The following is a 12,438-nucleotide window of genomic DNA, read 5'->3' as shown; positions in this document are numbered from 1 at the left end:
AAACATGTCTAAGCAAATACATTTCCAGAAGGTTGCTGTTGTCAAGACAACAGCAATTTGCACAGAGGGTCAACAAATTTGTCATTATTAGCCATGCACTACATCAAGCAATGTGTGCCTTTTAAATAATTCGTTCATTTAGAGGATTTCAACACTCTGCCCGGTATCCTTGAGCCAGGTTGCTTTGCTGCTGAACGTGTTGCCCAAGTAACAGGACACAACAACAAAAGACGTGCAAAGTCAACTATCTCTGGACAGGATTCAAATTCAAGAACACTGCTGACATCGGCCAAAAGGATTTCACTCCCTTTCCATTCAAATGACCTGTTTTGCATCATTTCGAGAAGTCCGGGCAGGATCACACTATGAAAACAAACGGCAGAGCTTTAAGATAACAGAACCAAAACTTGGCAGGGCTAATGTCATCACAGGCCATTATGGTCAAACTAACTTGAATGGCTGATGCTATGGGCAACCATGTTGGGTATGCAAAGCATTGTGGGAGGGGTGCGGAGATTCATACTCTCCGACAAGGCTGAAAAGCACTTTTGTAGGATTCAAAATTAAAAGATCTTACCTATATAATATCCTTCGCATCTTAATTCCAGAAATCTCTTACAGCCGTAACCTCGTAACCTGTAGACTCATTAGAAAATATTGTACTTGTAAATCAAGCAGGGGATTTTACCTTGCCAAAAAAAAAAGACCTCTAAGAACATTAAATATAATCCAAAGTGACCACAAATTAGGCAAAAGGAGGTGCATCAAATGAAGGTTGTAATTCCACGTCGGGGTGCATTAAGGATATTTATCATCAAAGCGATCCCAAGCTTTTAATTCATTTGACATCTTTCAGCACTAATACAGTATCTGATTTCTGAGAAGCACCAGTACACGGTCACACAGCATGATATCTGGAGGAAAGCAGCGGGTTGCAGGACAAGTCGCTGAAATGTGTTTCTACACAGAGTGGAGACCAGGGCCGTTATGTTGGTACCAGACTTACGCTTTATATCTAAAAAGGCACAAGCCAGCGCCACTACCGCCCGCTGCTCTCAATGTTATTCAAATGACAGCACAATTCCATTTTCACCTTGCGACTAATGTGACCATTCCTCCTATGTCAGCAACATTTATTGTCCTTTCTTTTGTTGCAGGATATGCTAGAGAACTGGCAAATTAATTCTAAAAAAATGGGATTATCCTGGAAAGTGTGTGTAGTCGGTGGGATTGAGCTTGAATGTAGTTCATTTATTCGGCTCTGAAATCTCCCATTCTATCAACTCTCACGGAACAGTCATATGGAGATTATCAGCCCCTGAGGCCTCATCAAAAAGCTGATAAGACACATTCTCGCACAGTGCAAGCTTTTATGCCTTGACCTCGTTGAATATGATGGTGCAAAATAACATAAAAACATCGACGGGGGCTTGATGTAAACAATGTAAAAAAGAAAAAAAAAAAACTGCTGCAGGGAAGTTGTTAGAATAAGAGGACGGGAGGGGTGGCTGTACTGAGCTGGTTGAAGGGGAAACAGGTTAGATGGATGTAGCAGGGCATGTTTTTGTGTGTAGGTGTGTGTGTGTGTGTGTGTGTGTGAGTGAGAGAGAGGGAAGAGGGGTGGTGGGTGTTGGGGGGGGACGTCGGCATGCAAACCTATCATCCACGGAGCCCACCAGTAAACTCTGGAGGGCAAACAATCTCCCTAATTGAATTCAATCCAGGCTCACCACAGGAGGCACGGAGGCTGGTGGCTCCATTAAGTATGGAGAGGGTTGGTGGAGGTGGTAGAGGGAAGTGTGTGTGTGTGTGTGTGTGTGTGTGTGTGTGTGTGTGTGTGTGTGTGTGTGTGTGTGTGTGGATCGACGGGATGGGAAGGGGGAGGGCTTTAGCTGGCATGACAAGTGAGTGAGGGAAGGGAAAAGAAGATAAGTACAAGAAGCAGGGAGCAAACACAGGGGTTGTAGAAGACAACAATGACAAACAAACAGTGAGAGGAGAAGGAGCTCGGTCCGTGAAGGTGTTGGTGGTTAAGGGGCGGGGGCTGGAGGGAGGTGGGGGGTGCTCAAGGAGCAACAGACTAGATGCGAAGAGAAATGGAAGCCAGCTGCGCTTTTGCATGATTACAGCAAAAACATCATTTGCATCAGGGAATGGAATCCAAACACGCTCGGTAGATACGTATGGTTCCCGACCAAAAAAAAAAACCCTGCTTGTCGCTGGCGGCTGAAATTAAAGGCTTACCGGTGATGTCCCACACATTTGCATATGAAGATGAGTACCTATCGTGAATCATTTTCATAAACATCCCATTGCACACGGAGAACAAGCCCAATTGGCCCGTATGAATGCTCTTCATTACTGCTTGTGCACTTGATCTGGGTTCCATTGCGTATTCATGACACGTAATGACACGTTTTCAGCTCGCTGGTGATAGAAATTGTACAATACCTTGGCGTTAGAAGGAGTGCGATTCTCGAGTGTTCTCCTCACAAATCCTGCGTATCACATTCCAGATAATAAAACCATGTTCTGCCCTGTGAGGAAACAGAGAGAGGAAGGAGGTTAGGAGACAGAACAGGATAGTCTTGCGTCAGTACAACACGGCAGCACTTATTCTTTCCAAATAGGTGACAGGGGACATAATTAAAAAAGTCCAGCAGGGGAAACTTTTAATGTCTGCCAACATGACTTTAAGTCACTGTTAACTGGGCACATCCAGGACGTGGATTTACTTTGAAAAAATAAAAACATAAACCCCTGAAAATAATTACTTTTCAATGCCAGAAAGTGTTAGGTTGTCACAGTGGCATCACACACAAACTCTATATTTCCGTCTCTTCTGGGTCGACCATCATTAAGTGGCATCTTCATAAATTTTTCAGCTGTTGTCTGGTTCCCACACTGGTGATAGAGGCGGATTGCCGCTGTATGGAGTGCTATTCAGGTCACATCAGCTTTTAATGGCTGATTTATTAGGGTCCAACAGGGGCTTGGTGATGGGCTGCAGGACAAAGAGCCTGTTTTAAACTGCATTAACACTCCGCAGTAAATATCCCATACAACATTAGCATTTTGATGACTGCCTCCCCCAGTCACCTTTTGCGCCGTCTCATTTTCCCCTCGCACACATTTTGCTCTCCTGCTCTGCCTCTTCCCCTTTGTATCGATCTATCTTTTGCATGTGCCGCTTCCTCGCTTTTATCCTTTGCGTCGTTACATTTTTCACTCATCATATTCAATATGAATCCTTTTGTCGGGCTGATATCAGCGTGCGCAGGTGAAGTGGTTGTGTTTAATTATGGCTGAATTAATGAGCGACATTAACAGTTTCGCAGAGGTAAATTCAAATTGTATTCAAATTGAAAAGCTTGTTTCTTCTTCACCCTTAGTGCTGACAAACATGTCACCTTACTCCCTCTTCTTATTGTGATGCAAACTATCTTTACATGATTTCTAATTAAATCTCACCTGCTATAAAAGTGATGAGCACCAAAGCTTTTGTTAATGAAGGTGTCTATAGCAGGTTAAGGTCTTGAATAATAAGCCGAAATGAAAAAGGATTAATCAGTGGTACTGTGTTTACTATGCAAATTAGGTAGATATTGGATTAGATGGAATTAAAGAATTATTTTTACTCCTGCCAATTTGGGTTGTATGTCACATGTCAACATATCTTTTAGCAGCACTGGCACATGCTTTAAAAGTTATTAACAAAGCACTGTTTGAAAACTGAAAAAAATGTAAATTGAATATTGTAGCTGTCATCAGGTTTGATAGTGTGCATGTGTGCCACTGATCAAAAACACGCTGAGTAATATGGTTCTTTTTTTTTTTTTTTTTTTCAAACTGTGCAGAGATGCCACAAAAGAAAGGAGGGGAAAAAAATCTCAATTGTATTGCCAAACTTCCAAATATCATCTGGGCACAATGGCCGACCGGGCTTGGCTTCTGAACAAGTGTCGGGTACGTGCTGCATTAAATCTGCTGTTCATTATGTTTGATCAAATTTGAGACTTTGGCGGAGAAAGCAGATGCCACAGGTCAATTCAGCTGAACCGCTGAAGCTAGTTTGGTCAACAGAGCATCTGCCAGTCATTTAGCAGGCCTGGAAGTGTTTGGAAAGGAACACAATCACACCATATTGCAGCAATCCTAACCGCAAACTGATGCACAAAAGGAGAGAGCGAGTTCACAGACAACAGAAAATAAAAATTATATGCCGGACAGTTTAATGGTCCGTAGTTGGCTTTCATCATCAGCTTACACTGGATCCAGACAGCTAGACACATTTACAGTAATTGCGGCAATTGTAAAAATCTTTCATTTTACATATTTACCTCTTATAAAACTCATATTCACTGCTTTCCTCCCTGATCTTCCTCACGGAGCAGAAACACTGTCAGAGCCCAATTCAAACCTGCTCTCTTATAATCATCTGTGTTAAAGAACTGGCAGTAGTTGAGAACTGAAAATTCCAAAATATCTTCAAAGAGTCTTGGACCAGAGAAATGTACGCCAGGCTGTTCCAGGCACTCACGGTAATCTTGTACCATTACTACTAGGATGTTCATTCCAAAGATATGCAATTCTATTGAAGTACAAGGCATGGGTGACCCAATGTGACACAGTGAGAGATAGCTACTTATTAATGGCAGGTTGCTCATTAATGAAAGCAACACATTCAGGACTGTGCTGTTCACACTCCAACACCACGTAGTTTTTCCAAGCAATATCGCAATTGCATTTTAAATTAGTTTCTATAAATCTAACGACCGACCTGTATTTGTTTTAAACAAGATGTGAGTGCTTAGCTAGTTTTATTTAGAAAAACTGCCAAATGTCTAAGTACTCTGCATTACTCAAAAATATTCAAATATAATCACAACTTTCAAAATTGGTGTCGTATTTACAGGTGCAGCTGTAAAGTTGGTTAATCATGGTAATAATGATGAGCTGCAAGTACGTTGTGTCCGACAATGTTTTCGATGTTGGACAGGCAGCACCTTAATGCTACTGTTCAGAGCTCTGCACGGCTTAAGTTAATGTTAACATCAGTGTTTGCTCACATTAACGGTAGCTTCAGAGACTGACAGCGAGAACGGGTTCTCGGCTAAGAATCCTGGAAGTTTTAATTCAGTGCTTTTAAAGTGAAAGCCTAAACAGTGATGTGTAAAAGGTTAGGTAAAGGATTCCAACAACACATATCTGTCATGTAATGCTACACTTAAAAAACTACAGAAATGGAGATTGGTCTTTTACGAACAGAAACACAAAAATACAACAGTTTTGTCTTAAAACATCCTTGTAAAGGTAATTTAAAATAACAGCAAAAAAAAAGAATGGGTTTCATCTTCAAGAAAGGCTTGCTGGGATACTAGACCAGACGAAACTGACAGCGGGATTTTGGTTTTACATCATGTTATTAACTTTTCACTGACTGTCAAGGATATTACAGAGAGCAGAAAGTGATGTAAAAGAGTTTTGTTGGCCTGCCAAGTAAGCCAGCCATGGATCACTCGATATCTGTAAGTCAATGATTCACCATTGCAGAAAAAGCACAAAACCAGGAGGAAGTACTGCCTGTAGCAACTTTATAGCATTAACACACACACAAAAAAATGTCCCTCGGAAGAATGTCGTTGGCCCTTTTCTTTGTCATATTATCTACTGTTCTCTGTTTTTCAGTTCCCATGGTGAAAGAAGCATTTTCCAAATTACAGTAATGAAACACAGGCTAACTATCCTGCTTTCACTGCCATGAACTTACACCCAAAATGTGATTTCACACCCTAAAAGTGATTCACTGTGTGCTAGATATCATTGCTGAATGTGGTCACAAGTGCAACGGACCATATGTCTGACCACGCCCGACAGTAATGTTGGGTGTAACAATGATTTTCTGCCATAACAAAACGTAGAGTTTCATCATCTGCTTATAATGTCCATTTCAACAAACATAAAGAAAGCACTGAAACAGGGTGAAAAAGGTAAAGCTATCAGGGTGTTCACAACAGTCTGTTGTGTAATAGCAGTATTAACAATATTAAAGCTGATTAGCATGTCCTTCAAAGCATACAAATAAATTAGTTGACCTCAATTAGCTTACAAAGTCTCTGTTGATTATGTCAAACTGAATTCATCAAAGATGTTGGATCTAGCCATTGTTGACTCAATTTCACATGTATAAATAAGCATAAAACAAGCAATCAAACACCTGAACAAAAGCATACAAAATAATGAGGGCATTTCTTGACTGTTTTTCCCAACTACTTACAGGTAAAAAGGAGACAGGAGCAGAAGTGTCAACTGAAGCGACAACAAATAAGAACGAGAAAGTAGACCATCATCCAAATTAATTAATGTAGATGCTTTTTTTAAAATGTAGATGCTTAACAACAGTGGAGTAGTACCAAATAGTGCCAGGCAGAAGTGCAAAGCTAAATACGATGCAGACAAGACCAAAACCACAACAAAAATCATAAATTATTTTTTTCTTTTTTTGGATTGGCTGCACTTGTCGTCTGCTTCTCTACAGTCTGTCTTGACGTTGCAGCTGTTGGTTACCTCACCCTCGGGCTTCACGCTCTCTCAAGGTAGACAAATAATTCTGACGAATAGTACAGGGGCATGAATTTGACCAGCTGAACAGAGAACAGGGCAGGACTAACAATAGCCCTCCTGCCTCAAGGCAAAGAGTTGCATATTCTAGTTTTAGGACATTTTTTGAAATATATTAGTGGCTCTGGCAACCAGCTTATCATTGTATGTAAAAAAAAAAAAGGAGACAAAAGAACATATGAGAAAGCTGTGGACGCCTGCAACCGCTGTATGACTGATCCAAGTCGACAGCCTGTGGTGTGTCTCTATAAAAGCATTTACTGAGGCACGGCACCGTGGCCTGCCGAAAGCTCATCAAAGAGTGGCTTATTTTATCAGCCAAGTGGAAAATGTGCTGAGAAAGAAAGGGCGAGGCAATAGTGAGGAAGTCAGCGAGAGTAACTAAGCCATTGTGCCCATCGCTGACCCAAACACCCGCGTTACAGTAGTCACGGCTGCCTCACAACAAAAGCCCTAATCGGCGGAGCAGGGCTTTAAATTAAATGACCCTGTGGTTGTGACACTGTAACCGACAAGCCGGCCTGTGCATGCTGAGGCCAAAGGTAAAGGAGATATGGCTAATGAACACAAAATGTATTGAAATTTGCGGCATCTGTTACAAGTAGAGTCAGCCTTGAGTAACCTACATACTCCTGCGTGTGAAGCGTGCAATGTTCACCGTTACTGGTACTTATTCGACTACTTGAAGCTCTTTCATAGATTATGCAGACTTTTAAATGAGCTGCTCTCTGAGACAGAAATAACAAGGCTTCATATAGTTTGCGCCCTCAGGTAAACCGCACTTCTAGTATACCGTGACTTTCACCTAGTGTAACTATTACACCTCTCACGCTGTGAGAAAGACCCTGCATATATTTAGTGTTTTAATCCAACCGATGCTGTGAAAAAGGTAAAAGGCAAAAAGGAGAACAATTCATCACTGTAGCAAGGTGTGAAGTACAAACAAGCCCTCTTTTCATTAAAAGGAAAATTGGACAAATTACGTTACACTGCTACTATCAGTTAGGTAATCATATCCTGTTAGGGAGCGCTCATTCGGAAGGGAGGAAAAGCTTACCAACCAAAGTCAATGGGCAGCATTTATAATGCATGGGCAGCATCCTTACCCCCAAGGGTCACATTAAATTCAGAGAAGCTGATAACAATTGACTGAGGTTGCTGGCGACTGCAGGAAGATTATGTATACTTACATGTCTGCTCTCTCTTTTTTAGTCTCACTCAAACTCTCTGCCCCGTACCTTTCTCAGTACCCGCTTGTCTCGTGTCGTGATTCTTTCTCCCTTCATCTGTCATTATCTTTATGTTTTTACATGGTTTGCATACTGATGAGAAGAAAGTGATGAGGGACGTACAACACCAAACACTACGGTCCTTCCCCCGAAGACTTCCTTATACACTGGCCCTAATTGGCCTTAATTGGAAAGAGATGAACCTTGGGATATGAGTCTGCAGGTTAGTATGTACTGTATGCATGAGCGTGTTCATGTTTGCATCCATTTGTCTGCGTCTGTGAAACACACAAAAGATAGAGGTGATGAACACACACAGCCTCCGGAATAATGCATTCAGCTAAAGTGGTACACAGCACCACCGTTTTAAATTTTTATTCGTGGGTGTATGCAAGCTCATGTGTTTGAATATTTATGTAAATATCATGTTTTTCTAGTCCTCGGGCCCTAGATTGCTTCTTAAGCCAGAACGAGATTTCTGTTATCACATGATCTCACCAGCAATCCCAGCTCAGAGCCGATTCTTAAAAGGCTTTATGTCTACGGCGCCCAATACTAAATGCATGAAATGTATCGTCAAAAATAAGCTGTCAAAAACGCCATACATTCACATGGAAATTTTCCCTTCTCCTGGGGCCAGGGTGCTGTTTACCTTAGGAGGGGAATATCATTATGATAATCTAGCTTGTCATACATACATATTCCCACCACGATGACCAACCTTGCAGCAGAACATAAAAGTCAATAGAGGGGAAAATTGTATGGGTGACACTTGTGGAACTTGACACCATAGGTCCTTCATGAGGGTGCACGTTGTGTGCATGTACAATCAGCCATTTAGCATTTATCTGTGATGGTAATGCCACACGTGGAGGCACATTTGTTCTGTGGAGAGTTACTGGCCAAGGCCATGAGGAGACGCTCTGAGAGACAGAGAGGACGTACTTGAGATGAGTGCTGCAAGACATCAAAAAAGAAGATTACCTGCAATGGGTCAAGAATTATAGTGTGTTCTGAAAAGGCACCATGCCACAGAAAATAATGTTTATGAAACCAGGGCTGCAACTTATTTATTTGCATTCTATCCAATATTTTTCTGATAAATCAAGCAGTTCTTTAGTCTGTAAAATGCCAGAAAATAGGGACAAATGCCAGTTGAAAGTTCTCAAGCTCAAGGCTTTTTTTTTGGCTGAAAGACTCAAAGGGATTTGGTTTATAATGATATATAAAAAAAAGAGCAAAGCTACACACATTGGAAAAAGCTGCAGCCTACAAATAGTTATTTTCCTTTAATAACATTAGTTTAGTTTAAATGAGTTAGGGCTGCAACTGACAATCATTTTCATTATAGCTTTAATGTGACAATCTTTTTTTTTTTTAAATGGGTTGATTATTTGGTGAATAAAATGTAATAAAATAATGAGAAATGGTTGACCATTATAAAAATAAATCCAAAATGACATCTTCAGATTTCTTGTTTTCTCTGACCAATGGTCCAAAACCCAAAGACATTAATTTTGCTACAATAGAAGACTAAGAAAACCAGTAAATATTTACATTTAAGAAGCTTTAACCAGACTTTTTTGGGGGCATTTTTAAAAAATGACTTCAACAATTAATCAATAATCAAAATTATTGTAATTTTCTCTCAATCTGATCGATTAATCAACTAACAGTTCCAGCTCTAAAACTGATCTAAAATTGTTCCTGACCGCTTTTCCTTTAATCATTTCGGCACTAATGTAAACCACACATACTTCCTATATGGAAGGAAAGGACACTATGTCCCCCAGTAGTTCCCCTCTCAACTCAAAACCAGAAAACCTGCAACTGATTGAAGCAGTGGATCGAATTACAGGTAGTTCTGAATCCTGTTTCCATGTGCAAGTGTGTGCACCTCAACCAACCGTCTGTGCCCTTGCCCTCCCCACCCTGACAAATATGGAACTTGACCCTTTCTGAATTCTGAAGCCGACCTACACACTGAGTATAACCTTAGCATGGGCAAGGGGGAGTGAGGTGTGTTTCCAATAAAGTCAAGTCTTTGAGTGTGTGTGTGTGTGTGTGTGTGTGTGTGTGTGTGTGTGTGTGTGTGTGTGTGTGTGTGAGAGAGAGAGAGAGAGGAAAGTGTGCATGCTCGTTGTTTATGTGAAATTCAATTGTGTATGTCTCTGAGTATACATGTCTGTGTCTTTGAGATCTGCGTAGCCACAAGTGTTTATTTGCTCATATATGACTCCTTTTAGGTGTGTGTATGTGTGTTTGCATGGGTGTGCAAGGGTTCAATAACCATGTGTGCAGCAGGGGGGCTCTGGAGTGTCTCAGCACCCAAGGCGCCAAGGACATGGCTTGACAGGTGTGTGTGGAGGACCTAGTGGTCTGCAGAGCAGCAGCGGGCAACAGCACAATGTGCCCATTCAGGCCTAGAAGGAGACAACCGAGATATCACAGGACCCCTGTGAGGAGGGGGCGGTCATCTGGGGGCATGTCAACCTTTCACTCTAACTACAAAGAAAGACATAACTATAACTGCATCAACACAGTAATGGGCTGTGTGACCCCATGCTGGGTAGCTGTCCACTGGTATGTGACAGATTTAGGTTGTCTTCAATATCTACTGTAGACAGATTCTGCTGAGATAACGTCGACTATGTTGGGGCAAAAAAGTGGGTTTTATAAGCCTCAATAGGTGAATAGTTTAGAATAGCAGTGACATATAGGCTAACAGTGAAAATGCTTGGAAGACTTTACTCAGAATAAATGATTATGGAGTTATATACTCCACTCCATCATGTAGCAGGGTCTACATAGTTCTGCAGAGTTTTATTCCATTTATCACCAGTATGTGCCAGATCTGTCAAAGGAAAGCAAGCCACTGAAAGGAGAAAAAAAACATTTTACCTTTTCTAAACCGAAAACCAATTTCCGCCAATCATTCTGCAAAAATTAAAAATTCCAACAACAAATGTAACTGGTTTGACTAATTTGGTATTCATTCCCCCTTTACAAGAACGAACAAAGTGACCATTGAGGTGGGAAAAGTTTTTTATAATCTCTCAAATTAATAACTAGTGATGCGAAAAAATCTGCCAATTTCAATCATTTAAATACAAAGACACGCATGTGAATTATGGTTTCAAATCCGATCCAATGCATACGAATGCGCACACACGTATACTCAGACACTCTCACAGCCAGACCAAAAGAACTTGCATGACAAATCATTGTGATACACAATCTAATGGCAGGATGTGACAGAAATGGCCAGTGTCTGGAAGAATTACATGGCTGTGTGGTCTCTAACGCACATCTGACGAGAGCTTTTAAAACACACACAATGCCACCAGCACTGCTATCCATGCAGAAAATTGGACAGCCATCCTTCAGCTCTGACATAAATCTGTGGGGTAGCAACACGCATCAGAGAGCAATATAGTATAGAACAAGTCTCTGCTGAAACCAAAAAGTAATTGAATCGAGGATGAATATAGACAGGGTGGGATGAGAACTGAAGGAAAACATGTCGCATGAATTTGATGCTCTGCAAGAGAATGCTTTCAGGAAATATGCAGGAAGGACAAGTCTGCTCACAAGGGATAAGCAACCAATAATCACTGAGGAACGAAACTGCAGAAAATTGTGAAATAACCTGGAATTACCAAAGGTTTTGTGGTCAGGGTTGTTGCCTGTGATGGTGAAGAAAGAAGCCTTGGTGATTGTTCAACAACCCCAACCTCATCCTCGCCTTTTCAATAAGAATTCCTCTGCTATATCCAGTTCCACAACATATCCAACATGAACAAGATAACCTTAACCTACATAGGCTGCTGCCATATACTAACACACCAGAGGTCTCAGCGGCAGCAACCCCAGAGTCCCAAGGCTATCTGTCCACTAAATCACATTTGTAGTCATATTAAACACATAGCCCTGAGGAGAGTAAAAGCTCAGCAAAGAATGATAGGCATCTTTCTATCACTGAAAACCTGCACTGCATTATTCCATGCTAGTGGCTGATGTGATAGCATGTGGCTATCGACTGCTTTAGTGTGACAATATGGGCTGAAGAGACGTGTTCTGTTCTTCTTGGGCACAGCGAGAGATAAGGGCCATGTTCTCATCAGGTCACCTGCAATGAGCGAATGTGAATGAACTGAATGGATGGGAATAGAAACAGTAGCTTGCCTCGTTAACGCATGGCTACAATGTGAGGAAAAATGGTGTTTGGAATGATAAGAAGGGGCGGCACAGAAACAGAGAGAAATGAAACGCTTGGATGTTCTACAGTAGGTGCATTTGCCAGCGGTATAAAGAAGAAGGTATGGATAACCTTTATGCTACACTCTGAAAGCACCTCTAAAGCCCTTCTAAAGCCTTCCAAATCTCACCTCCAACGTCCGACTGTCACCAGAAATGTTACATTTTGTCGTCTGAACAGGGCTATGACTACTGAAAAAAAGGTGGGGTGGCGGTGGGAGAGGATACCAGAAACAATCATAATGGTGAGCAGCAGTGTGCTGTGGTTACCAATGCTCCACTAAAAGGATCTTTAAAGCAGCAAGCATATTCTCCAAATTCCCCTTGCTGG

At 41.4% G+C, this 12,438-nt stretch overlaps 1 protein-coding gene across 14 annotated transcripts in view; it reads right to left on the bottom strand.

Annotated features, from left to right (window-relative positions):
* Positions 1-12,438, bottom strand: part of LOC127379636 (adhesion G protein-coupled receptor L3-like) — a 209,521-nt gene that overhangs the window by 182,627 nt on the left and 14,456 nt on the right. For all 14 annotated transcript variants that reach the window (XM_051429516.1, XM_051429517.1, XM_051429520.1 and 11 more), the window contains one exon: positions 2,452-2,537. The gene's annotated coding sequence lies outside the window, so the exon portion shown is untranslated. The remainder of the gene's footprint in view (positions 1-2,451; positions 2,538-12,438) is intronic.

The sequence above is a fragment of the Dicentrarchus labrax genome, unplaced genomic scaffold, assembly GCF_905237075.1.
Source record: "Dicentrarchus labrax unplaced genomic scaffold, dlabrax2021, whole genome shotgun sequence".
In the NCBI taxonomy this organism is placed as follows: Eukaryota; Metazoa; Chordata; class Actinopteri; family Moronidae; genus Dicentrarchus; species Dicentrarchus labrax.
This window is presented reverse-complemented; position numbering and strand designations above follow the sequence as displayed.